The sequence below is a fragment of the Emys orbicularis genome, chromosome 5 (genome assembly GCF_028017835.1).
Source record: "Emys orbicularis isolate rEmyOrb1 chromosome 5, rEmyOrb1.hap1, whole genome shotgun sequence".
NCBI classification, from domain to species: Eukaryota; Metazoa; Chordata; order Testudines; family Emydidae; genus Emys; species Emys orbicularis.
Window position 1 is genome coordinate 75064408 of NC_088687.1, and position 21053 is coordinate 75085460.

Below are 21053 nucleotides of genomic sequence, written 5' to 3' on the forward strand. Positions count from 1 at the left end.
ATTATAAGAGCTTTTTCTTTATAACTTCACAACCCTAGAAAAGATTTTAAAGGGATGCTGTCAAAGCTTATCACAACATTTGTCTTTTGTTTTTCACGTTTCAATTGGTTTCATTGCATTTAGTTTTGTGTGTGTGTGATTTTTTTTTAATCCTCCATTGATTTTGTTTTCTTGAGTGTGTGTATGTATGTGTGTGTGTATAGCTGATTGAATATTGAAATAAATGCTTTGCAAATATGTTAATGAATAAATTACTTAAATTCAATCTGCTGCTATCTGTGGGGTCATGCCATTTGTTCTTTACAGTATATAGACACCCACCAAGTATTCTTGAAAATGTCTGCTAATTCCAAAAATGGCATGAATTTGTACCTGACATGCATTTTTTTAGCATTCAACATTCTGTGCTCTCTTTCTTAATAAGCTTCAGGGAGCTGGGAGCAAAACCATAACCATGTGATCCAACAAATCTTAACTAGTGAGCAATGTGTAAAACATTTGCAAACAAGGAAGCTGAAAATTTAAAAACAATCAGCCAGTATTTACAAATCAATACTAGAGCTGGTCAAAAATAAAAATGTATTTTGTGAAAAAATATAAATAGGATTTAAATAAATAAATAAATAAATAAATGTATAGGATTTAATTTTAATGTGTTCAAATTTACCATTTTCAGTTTTTCCCCAAAATGGTTATTGAAATTTTTCACTTACTGAAAACCTCTTACAGCTCTTGCTCTCTTTCTTTCTCCTGTTGCAACCCTTCCGCCGCCCCCTCAGCCAGGTCTTGAGATTCCTGAGTGGGGGAACTTAATATGTTGTTTGCTGCACTCACTTCCTGCAGTATTGCCCAATCAAGGAAGAGAGAGACTAAGTCTTTCAGCCAGCTGCCTCCTGTCCAGACAAAGAAAGATAGATGTCTCCAGTGGCAGGCAAAAATATGCAAGCTAATCAAAAAAGCAAGAGGTGTCTGCGGCCCTCAGAAGTATAGGGAAAAGTGCAGAAAGGTAGAACTCCCCTCCCAAAATCCAGAAGTTAAAAAGATCTACTTGCACCACTGCCATTCCATAGGTGTTTGGGAATGGAACATAACAAGGGTAGAATGAGCTCCTGGAACTTAATGTTCCCCTTAGAAAGGAAGTCCTTTAGGGTCCTGAAGAAGGCTTTTGCCCTTCTGGAAGATAAAGTTTTTCCTCAGTTAACAGCCCCTAACTCCAACACCTTCTGACCCATGCAGTTGTCACTATAGAACCTACTACACTTTGACCAATAGGAACACTAAGGATGTGGTGCTGAAAAGTAAAAATGGTGATGGTGTGAGTGCCTGGAGGATTAAATTGAGGTTCCATGATCATTGGGTCGGGTGGCCTGAGCAGTTTGACTGCCTAGAAGAGTTAAACTCTGCGCTATGAAGCCAATCTGTACTTCCTGCATTTATACTGTGTGATGGCTTGGTACCAAACTTCGACTGTGAAGTAACTGAGGCTCAGATTGAAGCCTTGCATGAAGTCTAAGCATTAGAAAGGGCTAGAGTTACATTCAGACTTGGTTTAAGTGTGTGCAGCTTTAATTGATCCCTGGACTTTACAAGAGCTATTACTACTATCTTTGCACCAGTATCAGAAAGATTTCCTTACGGTGCCCTGTTAGAAACACCTACCACATTTGGGGTTCTCTATAAAATAACGTTCTTAACTGCTGTCTCTGAGTATCCCTTCATTACGGAGCCCTACCTTTCAACAACTGTGCAGTCAAATTGAGGGCCACTCAGTTATAATGTAGGATTTGACCTTGATGGAGGAGACCTGGTGTGTAGCCTATAGTGCACTGGTGACTGTAAAGCCAGTTCTAACAGTGATGGAAACTGGAGTTTCCTTGGCCAATTTGTTACGACACAATCATTTTCTCTTCTTGTTCTTTTTGTATCTCCTAATAGTTATAGAACCTGTAAGCCCGTTTTAAAAGACCTATTATCATCCAGTCCATTTCCCTGCCAATGCTTGATTGCTTTGTACAGGATGTTTGTCAGTGCTTTTTTTTAAAGTCTAGTTTTAAATGTCCCTAGTAATGGGGCTTTCACTAATGGATTAGTTGGAAATGAATCAGGATAACAGGTTGCCCACAATTTTCCGTGCTCTTCAAACATTTGCTAAAAGAAATCTATATTTATTTTAGCTATATATTATTTGTCTAGCTAAATCACAAAAAAGATCATTATATTTTCTGCAAATACTACTGAATTTATATAGCATTCTAGCATTACATTGTGCTCCTACACAGGAACACACATGGAGCTTTGAGGTTTAATAAGCTATAATAATTTTGTAGTATGGTTTCTTAACTATTGTTTACGGTTCCCAACATTCCTTGCAGAGATTTCACTATGGATGTGCTGTAGATATTCCACTACATATAGGGCAGTTATGATACAGTATATAGGTGCTATTCTTGTCATTTCTTAGACTGACATGCTTCATTTCAGTTCATTTTCATAGTAGCCTGTGCCAGAGCTACCCAGCATGCCAGAAAATTATTGCAGACTCCTCTTCATCATTATCTGGTCTTCAAGGGCCAGATCCATAGTATAACTCTGCTGATTTTACTTTGCTACATTAGCTTCTACCATCTGAAAAGACACTTAGACCAACACACTTGACTTAACTATGTAGATGCAATTGCAATATGTGTGTGTGTGTGTGTACACACTAGAGAGAGGGAGAGAGCATGTGTGTGCGTGTGTACCACACACACCATCTGAAGGTCTAGTCCCAACTTCCCAAGAACTTTTGGTTTGGAATCAAAATCACTATATTCTGAATTTTAGATCTATAGTAGTCACTGTCACAGTGTCCTAGTAATTAAAGTTTGTAAGCAGCGATGTAGTAATCTGCTAGTTTTCCATAAGTCTCCCAGGGCTTCCCAAAATGGCTTTGGGGGACCTCTGTCAATCGCTATGGGTTCCCCCGTCAGAATCCAAGCAGTTCCGAGATGAAGGATTATTACCTTAAACCAGTATTTATAGATCTTGCCCACAGCAAACAAGCTGACGGGTATCTCCACCCAGGTGGGTTTTAATGAGTAACAGCAGCCAATTGAGCTGTGAATGTCCAGTGTTGAACATGAAACAAGCCTTGCTTTGAAATTAACATTCTACTTCATATGCATACACAAGTAATCCAGTTACAGTGATATATATATCTCTATATAGATTATATAGATATATAGATATATATATATATATAATGTAATTGCTGACCATTCATTACAATAGGGATGGATAAGTGGAAACAATTCAAGTATCCTTCATTAGTATTCATGAAGTTCTACACCCTAAGTAAATTCTCATTCTCAGACTAAAGTATCTTTTGATCTAGGGTTATTTACTACCGGGCATGCCTAAGAGCAAATAAACAAGAGGAGATAGCCAAGCTTCACACTACAGTTATATCTTACAAGTGAATTGGTTTGAACACACCATGACCTTTTAATGTTCCTTTGATTTCTATTACCATGTGAGTGAATTAGCCTGCTGGCAACCTGTGAGACAGCATCACAGTCACATTTAAAAAGTGAGCAGTTACCAATAAATAATGCAGCAATTGTATCTCTGCCACTGTGTTATTTCCCTACATTTAGAATAGGAGATAGCTGTGGTATCTCCGCTGGTAAATTTTTACTTTCTAATGGCAACCGCTGTTTGATTTTCTTTTGCCATCAGAACGTTTTGTTACCAGTTACTGTATATTATTATAGGGAATGACAAATTCACATCTAAATTCTAAAAATCAGACACTTGATATCATTATTTAAGTGAAGGAACAAAATAAGGTAATGGAAACCTTTCAGAAATACCTCAGGATCCTGAAGTTAAAACTCTCAGAGGTGTTCTTATACATAGATCAAAATATGGATTCTGTCTCTCTCTAACATATAATATTGGTAAAACAAATATTTTCCTGGGTTCTTAATATATGACAAATGAGCCTATGCAAGTGTAGAGAGATGTCCCTATGCCTGGCTTTCATTTTATTTTTATTATCGGGGGGGGGTGTTTGTTTCCTTTTGATTCGCTAGGAACGAGAAAGCAATTCCCCTTTTTGTGGAGTGATAAAAAGGAAAGTTCATTTCCTTTGGTTTCCACAGCAGTGCCTGCCCATCTTTACAACAACATCGAATTAAAAGCAGACACTACTATGGGACAACAAAGTGCTCAATCTCATCAGCTTTCAGCTCCTTCGTCCTTTACTGTGAAGTGGATTCCAGTGTTTTTCTGTCAATTCCATTTTTGAGAAACTGCTTTCACAGCTTTTACAAGAAAATGTCGTTGTGCCTCTGGTGCAGGCAAGGAGGAATCTAATTTCATTATAGTTAAGTGCCTGCCTCCCCATTACCCTCCATAATAGGGTATGCCTGCTTCCCCATTACCCTCCATTATAGTGTAACATAGTATATTATAGAGATTTAATAAATAGCAAGGATAAGGCCAAGAGCACATTTCAGGAGCCCAAATTACTTTTGGCCACATATCTGCCTCTTCAGTTCATCATGTTTGCTGCCTTTTCACACTTAATTACAGCATTCTCTGGAACTTGCTGTCCACTGGTAACTGGATGACCACCTTTATGTAGCACAGACATGAAGCTCGGTAGGCTTTGGTCTTCATCCTTGCCACCATGTAACTGCTTCAGACTTCCATATTAATCCCCAAAGACTAGAGTAAATGAAATATTAAAATTACCTTTTATGCCCATTCCCCTGAAGCCTGGATTAGGGCAGTAGGTGTATATAAGGGGAGTGTGGGTGCAGTTGCTGACAGTACTATGGATGGGTTGATCAAAGGAATAATATTCATCCACATCCTCCGTGGTAGATCACAGGCCATATCATTAACTGTGTGTCTCATCTGCTTAGCAAAGTGTAACGCCCCTGTCTGCTTGAATCAGTATCACTGTGTGCATGTTCAAGAGATCCTGAAGAAAAAGCTGATTCCATCCAAGAGTATGTGCCAAGCAGCAGCATTAAAAAGGATTTCTCTAAAGAAAAGGAGCATGGTATTGTAACTGTGTGGCTTCTTTTTAAAAATCTTCATTATTCAAGGTGATTGTGGGTGGGAATAAAACCCTTGTCATTGTTCTGCTTTGGTCAACTAAGTATAGACTTTACACATTTGCACCCTATAATATTCACTGTCACACACATAAAACCTTGGTTTGCAATGAGATGCTAGGTCTGAAAACTGTGGGGAGGGGGAGGTTGGGGAGGGGAAAGTGTTTCTATTTCATTGAGTATTTGAGTTTTGTCATTCAAATCTCTTCAATGTTTGTCTTTCAGAGAATTTCTTCTAATAGAGTATCTAGGATGGACAGTACTCTGAAAAATAATAGAGCCAAATTCCTGGCTTCACTGCCTCTCCTTTACAGTGGCTTTAACTGCCCTAAAGGATCCTTCAAGCTATCTTAAACAACCCTCTGGGAATACGTTCAGCACTGGGGTCATGTAGATCTTGCTTAGGCAACATTATGCTGGCCTGTCTGCAGCACAGGGATATGCCAGGAGTAGGAGGAGGCATGGCTGGATCCCTTTGTGCTCATGTTCTTTTGGTCTATGAAGCAGCAAGGTGTATGCCACAGTGGGACGGGGTGTGGCTGGAGCATTTTATGCTCATAGTCTTTTGGTCTATGGAGAAGCCCATTGACAGATGTTGGGAGAAGACATGCCTGCCCCTGGAGCAGCCTAGAATTCTGGGGGTGAAAAGTCACATTTACATAAAGATGTAAAGTCACTTTTTTGGGCTGTTCCCCTTGTGCTGCACCTCCTGAGAGGCATAGCTCAGAATCTGGTCCATGTATTTATCTGAAGGATAAATTCATAGCATACAGTAACTCCTCACTTAAAGTCGTCCCGGTTAACGTTGTTACATTGCTGATCAATTAGGGAACATGCTCGTTTAAAGTTGTGTAATGCTCCTTTCTAACGTCATTTGGCAGCTGCCTGCTTTATCTACTGCTTGCAGGAAGAGCAGCCCCTTGCAGCTAGCTGGTGGGGGCTTGGAACCAGGGTGGATGGGCAGCCCCTCTATCAGCTCCCCACTCCCCTAAGTTGCCTTTGCAGCAGCTGCCCAGAAGGCTAGCGATTGCAGATGTCCCTCCCCCCCCACTGCCATGTGCTACTCCTGCCCTCTGCCTTGGAGCTGCTCCCCGAGACTCCTGCTTGCTGTGCGGGGGGGGAGGGAAGGAAGAGGGGGGCTAATGTCAGGATGTCCCCCTCCCCCCTGCTCCTGCACCCCGCTTACTCCATCTTCCATAGAGCAGGGGGGACACACCAGGGATCAGGACGGAGGGAGCTTGCAGCAGCTGCAGTCTTAGCAAGCTGATCTAATTAACAAGGCAGTGTACTCAACGGGGAAATGCGCATATCTCCCTCCATTCCTGCTGCCTTGTAGAGTGAGAGAGTTAACTCTTGAGGGCTCAGCCAATTGCTAGTTCATCATTTAGCAGTAAGGGAAATATCCCACCCTCTGACTCCTCCACCTCAACCAAGTTTCACAATCATCATCACTGTGTACCAGTATTAAATTGTTTGTTTAAAACTTATACTCTCTCTCTCTCTCTCTCTCTGTGTGTGTGTGTGTGTGTGTGTGTGTGTATATATATATAGAGAGAGAGAGAAAGTCTTTTGTCTGGTGAAAAAAATTTCCCTGGAACTTAACCCCCTCATTTACATTTATTCTTATGGGGAAATTGGATTCACTTAGCATCGTTTCACTTAGTCGCATTTTTCAGGAACATAACTACAAAGTTAAGTGAGGAGTTACTGTATTTCATTTGTAGTATTAGAATTTTTTAAAGGAATAAACCAATAATTAAGAATGACGCAATAATAAACTCTCCATGCTGATTGAACCTGTTATAATAATTTATCTTCGAACATTTTAGGGGAGCAAAGGAGAAGAACACTAAGTATGGAGTCCTTGGGAATTGAGAAAAGTCATATGAAGCTAGCCCACTCCTAAAGCATACTCATGGGTCAGAAATAGGTCAGCTGTGCATACAGCCATCTTTAACAGAGAATCTCAAAATGTTTCTTTGCTTTGCTTATGAAACTACTGAGAACATAAACAAAAGTAGGCCTTGGACAAGGACGATAGTTCTTCGGTTTATTCATTTACAGTCTACAAAGAGGGTAGATATTGTAAATGGATATTAATTCTGTTGCCCTACTATCCCTACATATTCTTAGTGCATTTGCTTGAAAATATTGATGGAATATATTGAACTATCGTTATTCCTTAGGACTTGTTAGGTGGTGTTAGAGCTACTATACAACCTGTATGGATAACCTAGAGGATATATAGCTGGCCTTGCTTTTCATTTGAAGATAGAAGTTTAATCTTAATTAAGATGTCAGTTTGGCACAAAGTATCACTTGTTATAGGTATAGACTTCCTTGTTAGCTAGAACAGCTTTATTCCTGTTAAAAAAACAAGATGTATACTGAGGCAGAACATTGGCCTAGCTTTAAAATTCCAGCTCAATGTACCCCTCGGGGAATAGAGAAGAGACTTACAGTTGCACCATGTCCCTCATTTGTGCCTCCTATTTGACCTATGGAGTCCCCTTTCATAATGTAAATAATTGGATTTTTACAAGAACAAAGAAGGGCAACTTGCCAGGTTTCTGAGATTCTGTGGCTATGAAGAATGCATACACAGAATCTCTCTGCTGGTTTTTTGACCTTGAGTCAGCTTTTTAAGCAAAATCTAACATCATTTTTCCTTCTGAGAAGATGAGGAAGATTGTATCTTTTCCAAAAATAGCTGTTTAGTTTCAGACATGTCTCACACTGAACTCTTTCAAAAAGAGGCCTAAATGTAGGTTCTCAGTTTTGGACAGTGTGTAATATTTTGCCTCGAGTGGAATTTTCTTTAATTTTCAAAGTTGATATTTTCACAGAGAACAACCCTGACAAATGATTTCCATTGATAAAAAAAAATATTGTAAATTAAGAAGAACCAGGATCCAAGTCCAGGTACAGTTTTCACTTAGAGGACTATTTCTGTTAATTTTTTTTTATGCCCCATACTTTGTATTTAGATTTCTCAGGCCTGGTCTACACTAGGAGTTTATGTCGAATTTAGCACCGTTACATCGAATTAACTCTGCACCCGTCCACACCACGAAGCTATTTAGTTCGACATAGAGGTCTCTTAAATTCGACTTCTGTACTCCTCCCCAACGAGGGGAGTAGCGCTAAATTCGACATGGCCATGTCGAATTAGGCTAGGTGTGGATGGAAATCGACGGTAATAGCTCCGGGAGCTATCCCACAGTGCACCACTCTGTTGACGCTCTGGACAGCAGTCCGAGCTCGGATGCTCTGACCAGCCACACAGGAAATGGCCCGGGAAAATTTGAATTCCTTTTCCTGTCTGGCCAGTTTGAATCTCACTTCCTGTTTGGACATCGTGGCGAGCTCAGCAGCACTGGCAACGATGCAGAGCTCTCCAGCAGAGATGGCCATGCAATCTCAGAATAGAAAGAGGGCCCCAGCATGGACTGATCGGGAAGTCTTGGATCTGATCGCTGTGTGGGGCGATGAGTCCGTGCTTTCCGAGCTGCGATCGAAAAGACGGAATGCAAAGATCTACGAGAAGATCTCTAAAGCCATGGCAGAGAGAGGATACAGCCGGGATGCAACGCAGTGCCGCGTGAAAATCAAGGAGCTGAGACAAGGCTACCAGAAGACCAAAGAGGCAAACGGATGCTCCGGATCCCAGCCCCACACATCCCGTTTCTACGAGGCACTGCATTCCATCCTAGGTGCGGCCGCCACCACTACCCCACCACTGACCGTGGACTCTGAGGATGGGATATTGTCGACGGCTGCTTCCTCGGACATGTTAGCGGACGGGGAAGATGAGGAAGGAGATGAGGAGGACGAGGCAGTCGACAGCGCTTACAACGTTGATTTCCCCGACAGCCAGGATCTCTTCATCACCCTTACAGAGATCCCCTACCAACCGTCCCCAGGCGTTAACCTGGACACAGAATCAGGGGAAGGATCAGTCGGTAAGTGTTTTAAACATGTAAACATTTATTTTTAACAGAACAGGAATATTAACAATATTAACAATGGGTTTTGCATGATTACTTTGCCCTAGGCGCTTAACGTCTCAGTCCTTGGCAGTGCAACTACTGAAAAAAAATCTAACAATGTCCGGTTTAGCATGATTGTTCTGCCCTAGCCGCTCTACTGTTTAGTCCCTGCCAGTGCAGCTACAGTAAAATCCGGTCTATATGTCCGGGGATAGAGCTGAAATCCTCCAGGGACATCTCTACGAAGCTCTCCTGGAGGTAATTGGAAAGCCTTTGCATGAGGTTCCTTGGGAGAGCGGCCTTATTGGGTCCTCCGTAGTACGAAACGTTTCCGCGCCAGGAGACAAGCAAGTACTCGGGGATCATTGCCTTGCAGAGCATGGCGGCATACGGCCCTGGTCTTTGCAGGCTTTCCCGAAGCATCCGTTCTTTCTCCATCTCTGAAATCCTCATCAGAGTGATGTCGCTCATGGTGACCTGCTTTGAATTAGGTAGGGGAATGTTAGTATTGGGACTGCTTGCCTGTTCCTTTACAGAACTGTAACCGGCAGTTTACAGCCACGCGGTGGAGGCGGGAGAGGGGCAGCATACAGGGATCTTTCCCTGGGACAGCCGCGAGGGGGTGGGACAGGGGCAGAGTTCATGCTTGCCGGATTGCTGGCAGCAGGGACTGGCATTGCTTTCAACGTGAAAGGAGGCCAGTGCTATTATCAAAGTTTTAAGCAGCCACAAGTCTACGGCTTACCATGTCGGCCTGCTACACAAATTCCGGTGTCCTGCCCCGCTTCTCTGATCTGCACTGCAAGACCCCAGGCACTGAATGCGAAGGCCGAAAATTCGACCTTGTCCTGAGTGCGCATGTGATAGGTGCTGTGCATGGTCTTGTTCACAGAGAAAGACTATGTTCTTTGTTCACAACTAAATTTATCTTTCTGAGGAATTCACTCCCTTTTTCCCATCCCACAGCTGCGACTGTCTCCCGACCTAGCCTGGCATCACACTCCCAGAGGCTAGCGCAGATTAGGCGTAGGAAGAAGAGGACACGGGAGGACATGTTCTCGGAACTTACGGGCTGCTCCCGAGCCCAGGCAGCCCAGCAGACCCAGTGGAGGGAGAACTTGTCCCAAATGCACCGATCACACATGGAATGGGAGGAGAGGTGGCAGCAGGAAGACCAGCAGGCGACTCAAACGCTGCTTGGACTAATGAGGGAGCAAACGGACACGCTCCAGCGCCTTGTGGATGTTCTGCAGGACCGGAGGCAGGAGGACAGAGCCCCGCTGCAGTCTATCTGTAACCGCCCTCCCCCGCCACCAAGTCCCATAACCCCCTCACCCAAAGTCCCAGGAAGGAGGGGCGGCAGAGTCCGTGAAAACTCTCACTCCACTCCGCAGACTGCTCAAGTACCAGAAGGCTCTCATTCCCCAAAATTTGATAAGTCCTTTCCTTCCCACCTCACCCAAGCCCCCGTCCAAGTTTCATCCCCCAGTTTCATGTGTAGTTGCTAATAAAAAATACGTTTTCTGTTAATTACTGTTTCCATCATGTTCTTTTAGAGGAGAGTCTGTCTGAAGGGGGGGAAGGGGGTTGGTAATTGGACAGGAGAGTCACCTTGATCAGGGTACACAGGCGGGGGCAGGTTCAGCAGCAGGGCACACACACATTGCAGTCACTAGTTACCCTGGTCAGTCTGGGAGGTGGTTTTCGTGTTCTGTGTGGGGGGGAGGGGGGCTATGTGACTTTGTGGCGGGGGAGGGTGGTTAGAGATCTTATGCAGCGGGGTGGCAGGCTCCGTTGAAACAACCAGTCCACCAGTGCGGAGCCTGTCATTCCTGGAGTTTAGAAGCGTCCTTTGCATCACTACACTATACCCGCTCCCCACCACAGTCTGCGTCCCAGGTTCAACACTTTACCAAGAAAACAGTAATAAAGAAAACGGTGTTCATTAACAAAATTCAAGTGATTTTATTTTTAAACGTGTGTTGGAAGGGGGGGAACTGAGTGAACGGGGTATGTAACTGGAGAGGATAGTGAACATTTACTGGGTAAAGAAACGGGGGCAGGTTCAGCTTCTCTGTAAACAAACTTAATAGTCACAGGTTACCCTGCTCACTCAGGAACCTAGCTTTCAAAGCCTCCCGGATGCACAGCGCGTCCTGCTGGGCTCTTCTAATCGCCCGGCTGTCTGGCTGGGCGTAATCAGCAGCCAGGCTATTTGCCTCAACCTCCCACCCCGCCATAAAGGTCTCCCCCTTGCTCTCACAGAGATTGTGGAGCACACAGCAAGCTGCAATAACAATGGGGATATTGGTTTCGCTGAGATCACAGCGAGTCAGTAAGGTTCTCCATCTCCCCTTGAGACGGCCAAAAGCACACTCCACCACCATTCTGCACTTGCTCAGCCGGTAGTTGAAGAGTTCTTTTTCAGTGTCCAGGGCACCAGTATAGGGCTTCATGAGCCAGGGCATTAGCGGGTAGGCTGGGTCCCCAAGGATGACTATAGGCATCTCCACATCCCCAAGAGTTATTTTGTGGTCCGGGAAGTAAATACCTTCCTGCAGCCGTCTAAACAGACCAGAGTTCCTGAAAACACGAGCGTCATGAACCTTGCCCGGCCATCCGACGTTGATGTTTGTAAAACGTCCCCTATGGTCCACCAGTGCTTGCAGCACCATTGAAAAGTAGCCCTTTCGGTTAATGTACTGGCTGGCCTGGTAGTCCGGTCCCAGGATAGGGATGTGAGTTCCATCTATAGCCCCACCGCAGTTTGGGAATCCCATTGCGGCGAAGCCATCTATGATGACCTGCGCGTTTCTCTACCTTTGAGAGCAGTAGCTCAACGATTGCGTTGGCTACTTGCATGACAACAACCCCCACGGTAGATTTGCCCGCGCCAAAGTGGTTCGCGACTGACCGGTAGCTGTCCGGCGTTGCAAGCTTCCAGAGGGCTATGGCCACTCGCTTCTGGACACTCAGGGCTGCTCGCATCCGGGTGTCATTGCGCTTCAGGGCAGGGGACAGCAACTCACAAAGTTCAAGGAAAGTCCCCTTCCGCATGCGAAAGTTTCGCAGCCACTGTGATTCATCCCAGACCTGCAGCACTATGCGGTCCCACCAGTCCGTGCTTGTTTCCCGGGCCCAGAATCGCCGTTCCACAACATCAACATGACCCATTGCCACCATGATGTCCTCGGCGCGGGGTCCCGTGCTTTGTGACAGGTCTGTGCCACTCTCAGACTTCAGGTCCTCACCGCGCTGCCTTAGCCTCCTCGCCCGATTTCTCAGCATCTGCCTCTGGAAAAGGTGGATGATAAGGTGTGAGGTGTTGACAACGGCCATAACTGCAGCGATGGTCGCAGCGGGCTCCATGCGCGCAGTGCTGTGGCGTCCGCGCTGTCACTGACCAGAAAAGTGCGCGAACTGATTTCCCGCCGGCGCTTTCAGGGAGGGAGGGCGGGAGTGACGGTTGGATGACGACAGTTACCCAAAAGCACCCTCGACACATTTTTTTACCCAGAAGGCATTGGCGGCTCGACCCAGAATTCCAGTGGGCAGCGGGGACTGCGGGAACTGTGGGATAGCTGCCCACAGTGCACCGCTTCCAATGTCGACGCTTGCCCCGTTAGTGTGGACTCACAAAGTCAAATTACTGTCCTTAGTGTGGACACACACATTCGACTTTGTAATATCGATTCCACATATTCGATTTAAGTAAAATCGAACTACTCTCGTAGTGTAGACATACCCTCATTGTGGTTCAACTGCAAGGTATGACTTTGTCAGGAATCTTTTACACCAACTCAAAGTATAACTTAAAAGTTTATCCACTGTGGGCTCCATGCTAGGAAAAATATACAAAGAAGCCTTGTTAAAACAAGGCTTTAAAATATTTATAACTCACACCTCAAGGACTTTCTTCTCTTCTTTACACTCTCTGTCTTTGGTGGAGCAGGAGGATAGACTGACATTCATATTAGATCAGTTACAGTTTTTTGAGTTATTGCTTTTACAGTTTCTTAAAAATATTAATATATACACGTGCATATGAATATGAGTACATATATTTAAGCTTGCTTTTTGATTGCTTTTACTCTGTGTGTGTGTGTGTGTGTGTGTGTGTGTGTGTGTGTGTATATACACATGTCTACATGAGTTTGTATATATATGTATAATTAGATTTTCATTAAATTCTAATTAAAGAAACCTAAGCTTGACTTTTACACATTGCAGCAGTGTTCTACTAAATATAAGTGATAGGTTATGTAAGAGAATTCCTGGTTTCTTAGTGTTTATAATTCCAAAGTATTTATTGAAATGCCAAAGTAACCACAATGTTTAATTAATGTTTACTTAATATTAAGTACAGTGAGTTTGAAATAACAGCTCACAAAGCTATCATGGGTTAAATTAATTGATGTTTTTAAAGTACTTTAATAGTCTTAGATGAAAGTCACTGTATAAATGCAGAGTTTTATCATGTTTATTCAGTTCTGTTCTTAGTAGGCAAGTTTATGCAATAACTGGCACCAATATGAGCTCGTGTTGGCAGTCTTAGTAGAGATGCCGTCAATGACATGGGTATGGAAACTGAGCTACCTTCCCACTCTTAGCGGTGTATCTTCTATGTCAAGTCTGAGGCACAGTGGGCAAGGGCACTATAGGAAAGTTTGTGTGGCTGCTGCCTATCCCTTCCAGATCCTGTTCCTAGAGGTATCCATTCTTCAAGGCTATTATAACAGCATCTTTTCACAAATAAACATTATTTTAGAGTGAGAATTAATGGAACTCAACTATTAAATTGAAGGAGAAGGAAACAATAATGAGGATGCATAGAAGGGTCCAAATTAGAATTAGGCAGTGCTAGGTATGACAGTAACTCCATTGTGGTTGATGGAATTACACTAGTATAAGGTCAGTGTGATGAGAATCAGACCTTGTGCTTCTTATCTAATTGCATCCATGTACAGAAAGGTGATTTATATGTAATATCAAAAATGGGGAGTCAGTATGGGAGGTTTTAGGCTGCTTAAATTCCTCAAAATTGCATCTTCCAACCTCATTTATGGGACTTGGCAGCACACTGAATTTATGGCAGCTTCTTACCTTGCACAGTTGACATGCTTTGTGACAGTCTATTAACTTGTAGAATTCTTTGAGGTTATTGTTTCCAAAATACACTCAGGAGATATAACAGACACTGACACCATTTATGCCTTGACTTTCAGAATATATTTGTTATGTTCCACCCTGGAACTTATTGTTGTGAAATGTACAAAGTCATGAAATAAGAGGAAAGAATGTTCATTGGACTGAAAATTTGCTACAGGTTGAAACGTAGGGAATACCCTTGAAATGGGCATAATGTTACAGCTGCAGCTTTAAAAAATGCATTTACCCAAATTATTGAGATGATGGTATGAGAAAGAAGATTGCAAGATGGTTAGACTGAGTGGAGCTATAAATAATGAAAGACACTAGTATGTTACAGAAACTGTTAGATAATATAAAAATTCATTGTTACATTTTTTAAATCATGTTACATTATCATATTTCCATCATCTATAATTACAAATTGTAAGTTTATAGAAGTAAGATCTCTCCTTTATAGTTTGCATCCTGAAAACTGTGTTCAGTTATGTCACAATCCAAAGTGTGACATGAGAATTTCTCCCATAGTGAGGAATGGTCACAGGCGGCAGATACTGTATCCATGAATGAAACAGCCAGGAAAAAAAAATAGGCCCTGACACTGCAGAAGTGTGTGGATCCTCATTAGGGCCTCAATTCAGCAAGCACATGCTTAAACTTTGAGATCCCAGTGCAGAATTGAGACCTTAAGCAGCAGAATTCTGGGTAGTCAATTTGGGTTTACTAGGGACTAAATAAAATGCAAGTCTTAGTTATGTCTGGTGATGGGTATATTAATGCAATAGCTAGACACACACACAGTCAGGTCACTGATCAGAAAAGAATTCCTGTTTGTACTCTAGAATTTGGCTGATTAGCAATGGAAGGGGGAGGGGATAAAATAATGAAGTAGTATATGATTGTTTCATGGGCTTTATACAAAATATAAATTGTTTTAAAGTTTGTCTAAGTCTGACAGTGGCTCTAAAATACTTTCACTAATAAATTACAAACACTGTTAATGCACAAATAGGGAGAGAATGGGAGAATGAACATTAAAGCAACAATTCATAGTGAGGATATAAGAATTACTGTACAAAAGTCTCTGATGGTAGTGAGAACCAAATTAAATCAGCAAAAGTAGTGAGCAGGATTTTTTTGTATAAAAATATGATTTAAAAAAAAAGAGATGTTAGGCTCTGGTTAGATATAAGTAGAACTTAGATGTCTGGTACTGGTGAACATCTCTCAGAAAAAAATAAGTGTTCTAAATGAATGCAATGTGATACAATTATAAACATACCAGGCTTCAGAAAGAGGCCTGGAAAGAAAGTTAACCACTTCATTGCTAATCTTGGACTCCAGCATCTGTGCTATATGGCATGTGATATTATATTAATGCCCTATGTTCCATTCTAATCACAATGAAACATCATTTTTTACAAGTACTTAATGCATAGAATGATGTCAGAGGCAGATTTTTGCCTGGTGTATGTAAGACCTTAGTAAATAATTCTGGTCTTTTCCATGAAGAAGAAACATCCTAGTTTCTTCAATTAATACATAATTAGGAGGAGTATTATTAATCGTAATACAAGTCATCTTGCATTTACAAGATACTCTTCTGCAGGCAAGGAAAGGTGATGCACCATCAGGAGAGCAGGCACACGTAGAGAACAGGTCATCCCACTCCTGCTCCCCAGAGCAGAGGTCAACAGAGATACGCTTTGGTGTGCTAAAGTGGCTCCACCAAGAGAAGAGAGAGCCACAATGCGCACCTGTCTATCTCAGCAGAGTTAGAAGAGAAGAAGCAATGTTTTTCAAGTATAGGAGACTTCTGGGTTCCCCAGAGTCCCCCAGGTCTGGAAGATTCTTCTATAAGCTTTTAAATTATTACTGTCCATGCTAGGAAAGCAGTCAAAGATCTCTCCCTTTATTAGCCATAAGTCATGGCTTCCTCCTCCCCCACCAAATGGGCATATCATGAATCGTAGGGCTCCAGATCCTTCTCCTTATATTGGAGTAGGGCAAGGATTGCAAAGTCCAAATGCAAATCATTTTTCAGCCACAAGAGGTGCCAAGACTGTCTCACATTTCTCCTCAACCATGAAGAAAAAGAAGACATCCAAATATTCTAAAAGGCCCAAATCAAAGAAAAAAAGCACAGGGCCGGTCATTTCTCCCCACTTCAGACCAATCTCACTCATTCACTATCTCATACCATTAAGGGGCAGAACTTTTTTATAACTTGAATGTGGCTAGTTGGACAAAAACCTCAGATGCAGATTCAGAGAAAAACATTCATATGTGTAATGGTCTGGCTCTTAGAGCTGATGGACCAAATTCTGCTGGATGAAGTATTAAAATGTGAGGTTAGGTAACTGGAATTTGTCTCAAAAAAGATGGGATAAGAAAATATTACTGTGACAGGATCCCTGGGGTGCAACTTGGGACCGTGGTGCCCCCTTATCTCTCCAGCCTGGCCTCTCTCTCTCAATGCTTTGCTAGTGACAAGCTGCAAACCCCTCCAGGTGCTGCTATCGCTCAGCACAATAGCATGTGGAGCCCAGCAAAAATGAATGAATTCTCCCTGAGCCACTCATGAATCACACAGAAAAAGGCACCAGCCAAATCCTCCCAGCCTTGTACCTCAGAAATATACCATGTTGCACTGCTCAAGACCCTTTCTTGAGCAATGAAAGTTCACCACTTCATCAATGGAAAGTGGATATACAGCAGTCTTTGGAAACCTGAGCTGATTTGCCAAACCTCAGGCAAACTCACTGGTAAAGATAAACAGTAAAACAAGTGTAATGATTACAAAAGAAACATTTTAAGTGATAGGCAAAAAGTCAGAGTGGTTACCAAAAGAAAAGAAAATCTAAGCACGCAGTCTAAACCTTAGACAGTATTAAGATCAAGCAATGTTCTCACCCCACTGGATCTTACAGTCCTTAATATACAGGTTTGTCTCTTAAACTTGAGCCAGTTTCCTCTGTTGGAGTCTTCAGTCTTCCGAGCATTCTTGTTGCTTGCAGCTTAGGTCAGGGGAGGAGAGAAGGCCAAGCATATGGGCATTGTGTTCTGTTTTATACGCTTAGTCTGTCAGGGGTGGGCAATCATTTTCACGGGGGGCCACTCCACAAATTTTGGTAAGTAGTCACGGGCCGCACATTTCTACTATATTAATGGAGGGGTGCAGGGTCTGGGAGGGAGTTTGGGTGCAGGAGGGAGCTCGGGGCTGGTGCAGAGTGTTGGGGTGCAGGAGAGGGTGATGGGTGCAGGCTCTGGCTGGGAGGTGCTTACCACAGGTGGCTCCCGGCCAGCGGCACAGCCGAGATCAGGCAGGCTGCCTGCATGCTGTGGCCCCACGCCGCTCCTGGAAGTGGCTGCGGCCAGCTGCTGCTGGCATGTCTCTGCGCGCCCCTTGGGGGGAGAGGGTCAGAGGGTCTTCATGTACTGCCCACACCCACAAGCACCACCACCCCCGCAGCTCCCATTGGCTGGTTTCTGGCCAATGGGAGCTGTGAGGATGGTGCTGGGGGCGGGGGCAGTGCGCGGAGCCGCCTCCCTCCCCCCACCAGGGGCACGCAGAGACATGGCAGCAACAGCTGGCCGCAGTAGCTTCTGGGAGCGGCGTGGGGCCATGGCTGGCAGGCAGCCTGCTGTGTCGCAGGACTTTTAGCAGCCCGGACTCGGAAATCGCAAGGGGGCAGAGGAGGCCAGACAGAAATGTTAGTCATGGCAGGCCAGACAGAAATGTTAGACGGGCTGGATCCGGCCAGCGGGCCGTATTTTGCCCACCCCGGTCTATGTGCTCAGAGAACACAAGTTCAGTCATGTCTGGTGGGCATGGCTGAATTACCGGGCAAGGTTGAGCAATTCTCCTAGTGTGGCCTTGTGCAAGTGAGTCATTGAATTGTAACTCCCTTGCTGGACAATGGCTGTTGATGATGGTTTGACACCTGCCTGGCGTTGATTATCCCCCTGGTTATTGTCTTTGGGGAGCTAGTTTCTGGGCACTTCCCAAACCCACAACATATTTTAGTGACAATCATACAACACAATTCTCATAACTTCATGTGCATTAATGATATACATATTTAGATGGAACAGTGGGTTTCAGCAGATCGCTCCCCTGGGGTGTAGTGTATCACAATTACTCCCAGAAGAGATGGGAGACAAAAGAAAGCCTAATGCATGATGTTAGGGATGTTCCGCAAAGATGCCCACATTGATAGCTAAATTAGTTAGCACACTAAGCTATCTAGATGTTTATACCAAGCCCACCACCACATATGAATGCTGTCCATCCAGGGGTCATCAGTAAGGAATCAGTAAGAGGAAACCATACCAATTGGCTTAAGCTCCAGGAATTACAGTTGAAGGGGAAAAAATTGTCCGGACTATAACTTCAGCCCTCTAATGACTGAGTGTGCAAGGTTGCCCTTCTTCTGTTTCCTAAGAAGCTACTCTTATAGAATTTGTTGTCTTGCTCCTGAGGAATTAGAAAGGCTTACAGTCCACAGCCCTGCCTCGCTATGTTCTGTGAAAATCTGTTCAAGGGGGGAATGGGGAAGCCAGGCTGGAATTAATCCCATGCATGTAAGTGACGCAGTAGGGTTTCTGCTTCCTGTCCACCAGGTGTCTGCCAGTTTTAAAAATCCTGTCAAACACAGATGCATATGGACTATATCTGTTTGAAATTATTCATTAAACATTTAATTTAAATAGCTTTATTCTACAGACACATGTAGTTTCATAGCTGACAGTCCTGCCTGAAAAATTTCAGTTGACAAGAGATTCTCTTTTCCTCAGTCCAATACTGCCACCTTTAACCATCTGAGTAACCCTACTGACTACAAAAGGGACTTTTCATATCAGTAAGGGCTGTGGGATCAGGCTCTTTTGTCTTCACATTCTGGAGACAATTTAGAGCTCATTCTATAGCAGTTGCTTGCTGAAATGGGGCACACATTGTACCAAGTGATCATGTTCTAACTGCTGCATTGCTGGTCCCACTCCAGTGAAAACTAGAGAGCTGTCCTTATCGGGCCTCTTCCATCAAATCTTTTTGCAAGGCAGCAAATATCAAGATATGCTGTGGAGTAATGATCAGAGAGCAAATGGCATGAAATATTGATTTTTAAAGAATAAATGCCAAAAATTATGCTGTTCCAGTCTCTTTCTTAGTAGTTTGCCTAATTATAATAAATGTTGTGAACTTTAATGAACCAGCATCTATGAAACAAGCAGGTTTTATCCTATGTTATAGTTGTAAAGTCTGTATATAAGCTCTTGTTGCACAGTATCATTTGTACAGTAAATGCCTGCCAATTATTTCCCAACTTGAAGTCCCTAATTAGACAAATGAAATCTGATTGGCTTCTTTGAATCATGAAGGGGCAGGGGGGGAGCTGCCTTTTTCACTGTGTCCAGAGGAATGGTCATCAAAGATACTTGAATAAAAGCACTAAAGAGCCTGTGTGCCCCCGCCCCCCAGGGATTTCTGAGGCTTCGTTTCACATGCTAATAAAGATCGAGTTATAAGCTTCCTTCGTGCAAGTTCCACTTTGTAAGTGGACATGGTGTTTTGATTATTTTGAACCTGAAGTCACAAGGGACCTGTTGTAATTAGAATTACTTCTGGTTGGAGTTGAAAATGTATTATAGTAGTGAAAAACCCCAGAGGAAGGTTTCTAATAGGATTTCACTGGATTTATTCATTTGTGGGAAAGACAGTCAATATTTGAGGTACAAAATGTCAATAAAAGTAAAAAGCCCATTCATATTCAGAGTATGTTATAGGATGTGGCTTCACCAGCTAACTATTGAATCTTTTTTTCAAAAAGAGCTACTAACTACTTTGAAAAATGTGTTGTCTGGGGAAATACCTTACTTTTTGTCTTTTAAAAAAGAGGGCTTCCCACTACAACTTCTTATAATTTACAGAATAATTAATACACAATGTAATTTAATCTTAAGAATTAAACACTGCACAAAAACAAACTGATTAGTGGAAGCAAAAGATAAAACCATCCCTTGGTTCATTATCTCTAACATAGAGGAGAGAATCATTTTCTATTATGCTTTCAGAATATCATTTGTAGGGGAATGCTCTGCCACTGTAAAGCTCTTCCTGCCGTGGCATAAGAGGGAGGGAAAGTGCTCTGTGGAAGAATGAAGTAAGAGGGGATTGTGATGGATCAGAGTTCCACTATACGTGATGCCCTGCTGGGATATGCCCTGAGCTTACACATATAACAGAAGTAAGAGTAAGGCCCCCTTCTATTCTAACTTCCACGATGACCCAGTGGCCAGGATCTGGGAGCCGTTGCTGATTTTCTGTGACTGCCTATGCACTCAGACACACTGGAGAATCAGGATCTCTGCTCCTTGACTGGATGAGTTATAACTCTTACTGTCAGATTTCCAGTACAAATACTCATGTTTGTGAATTTAAAACTCACTTTTCCATGAATATTCTCTAATGTTAACTTAAAACTTCCTTCCTGTAAACTCATTTGCTTTATCATCTATGGAAAGTGAACACAAAGGGGTGAGAAAACAGTTAAAGAAAATTCAGTTAATTTATTCATGTGAATATTCACCAAAAAAAATAATAATTGAGGTATTCGCCTGAGAGGTAAATTATTAATGTGGGACAAATTTCAAGCAGCTGTTTTGCTCCTAATCACTGTCACTGCTCTGCAGCCAGGTCCCTTCACTGTTCTGTTCTCTTTAGGAGAGCAATTGTGAAACTGAAATGAACTGACCTGTTTTTCTCACATATTAATGGGGGGAGGGAATGGGAAGGTTCAAAAGTGCATAA

At 43.0% G+C, this 21053-nt stretch overlaps 1 protein-coding gene across 1 annotated transcript in view; it reads left to right on the top strand.

The window, feature by feature from the left end:
* Positions 1–21053, top strand: part of GALNTL6 (polypeptide N-acetylgalactosaminyltransferase like 6) — a 976122-nt gene that overhangs the window by 881307 nt on the left and 73762 nt on the right. The gene's annotated exons all lie outside the window — the stretch shown is intronic.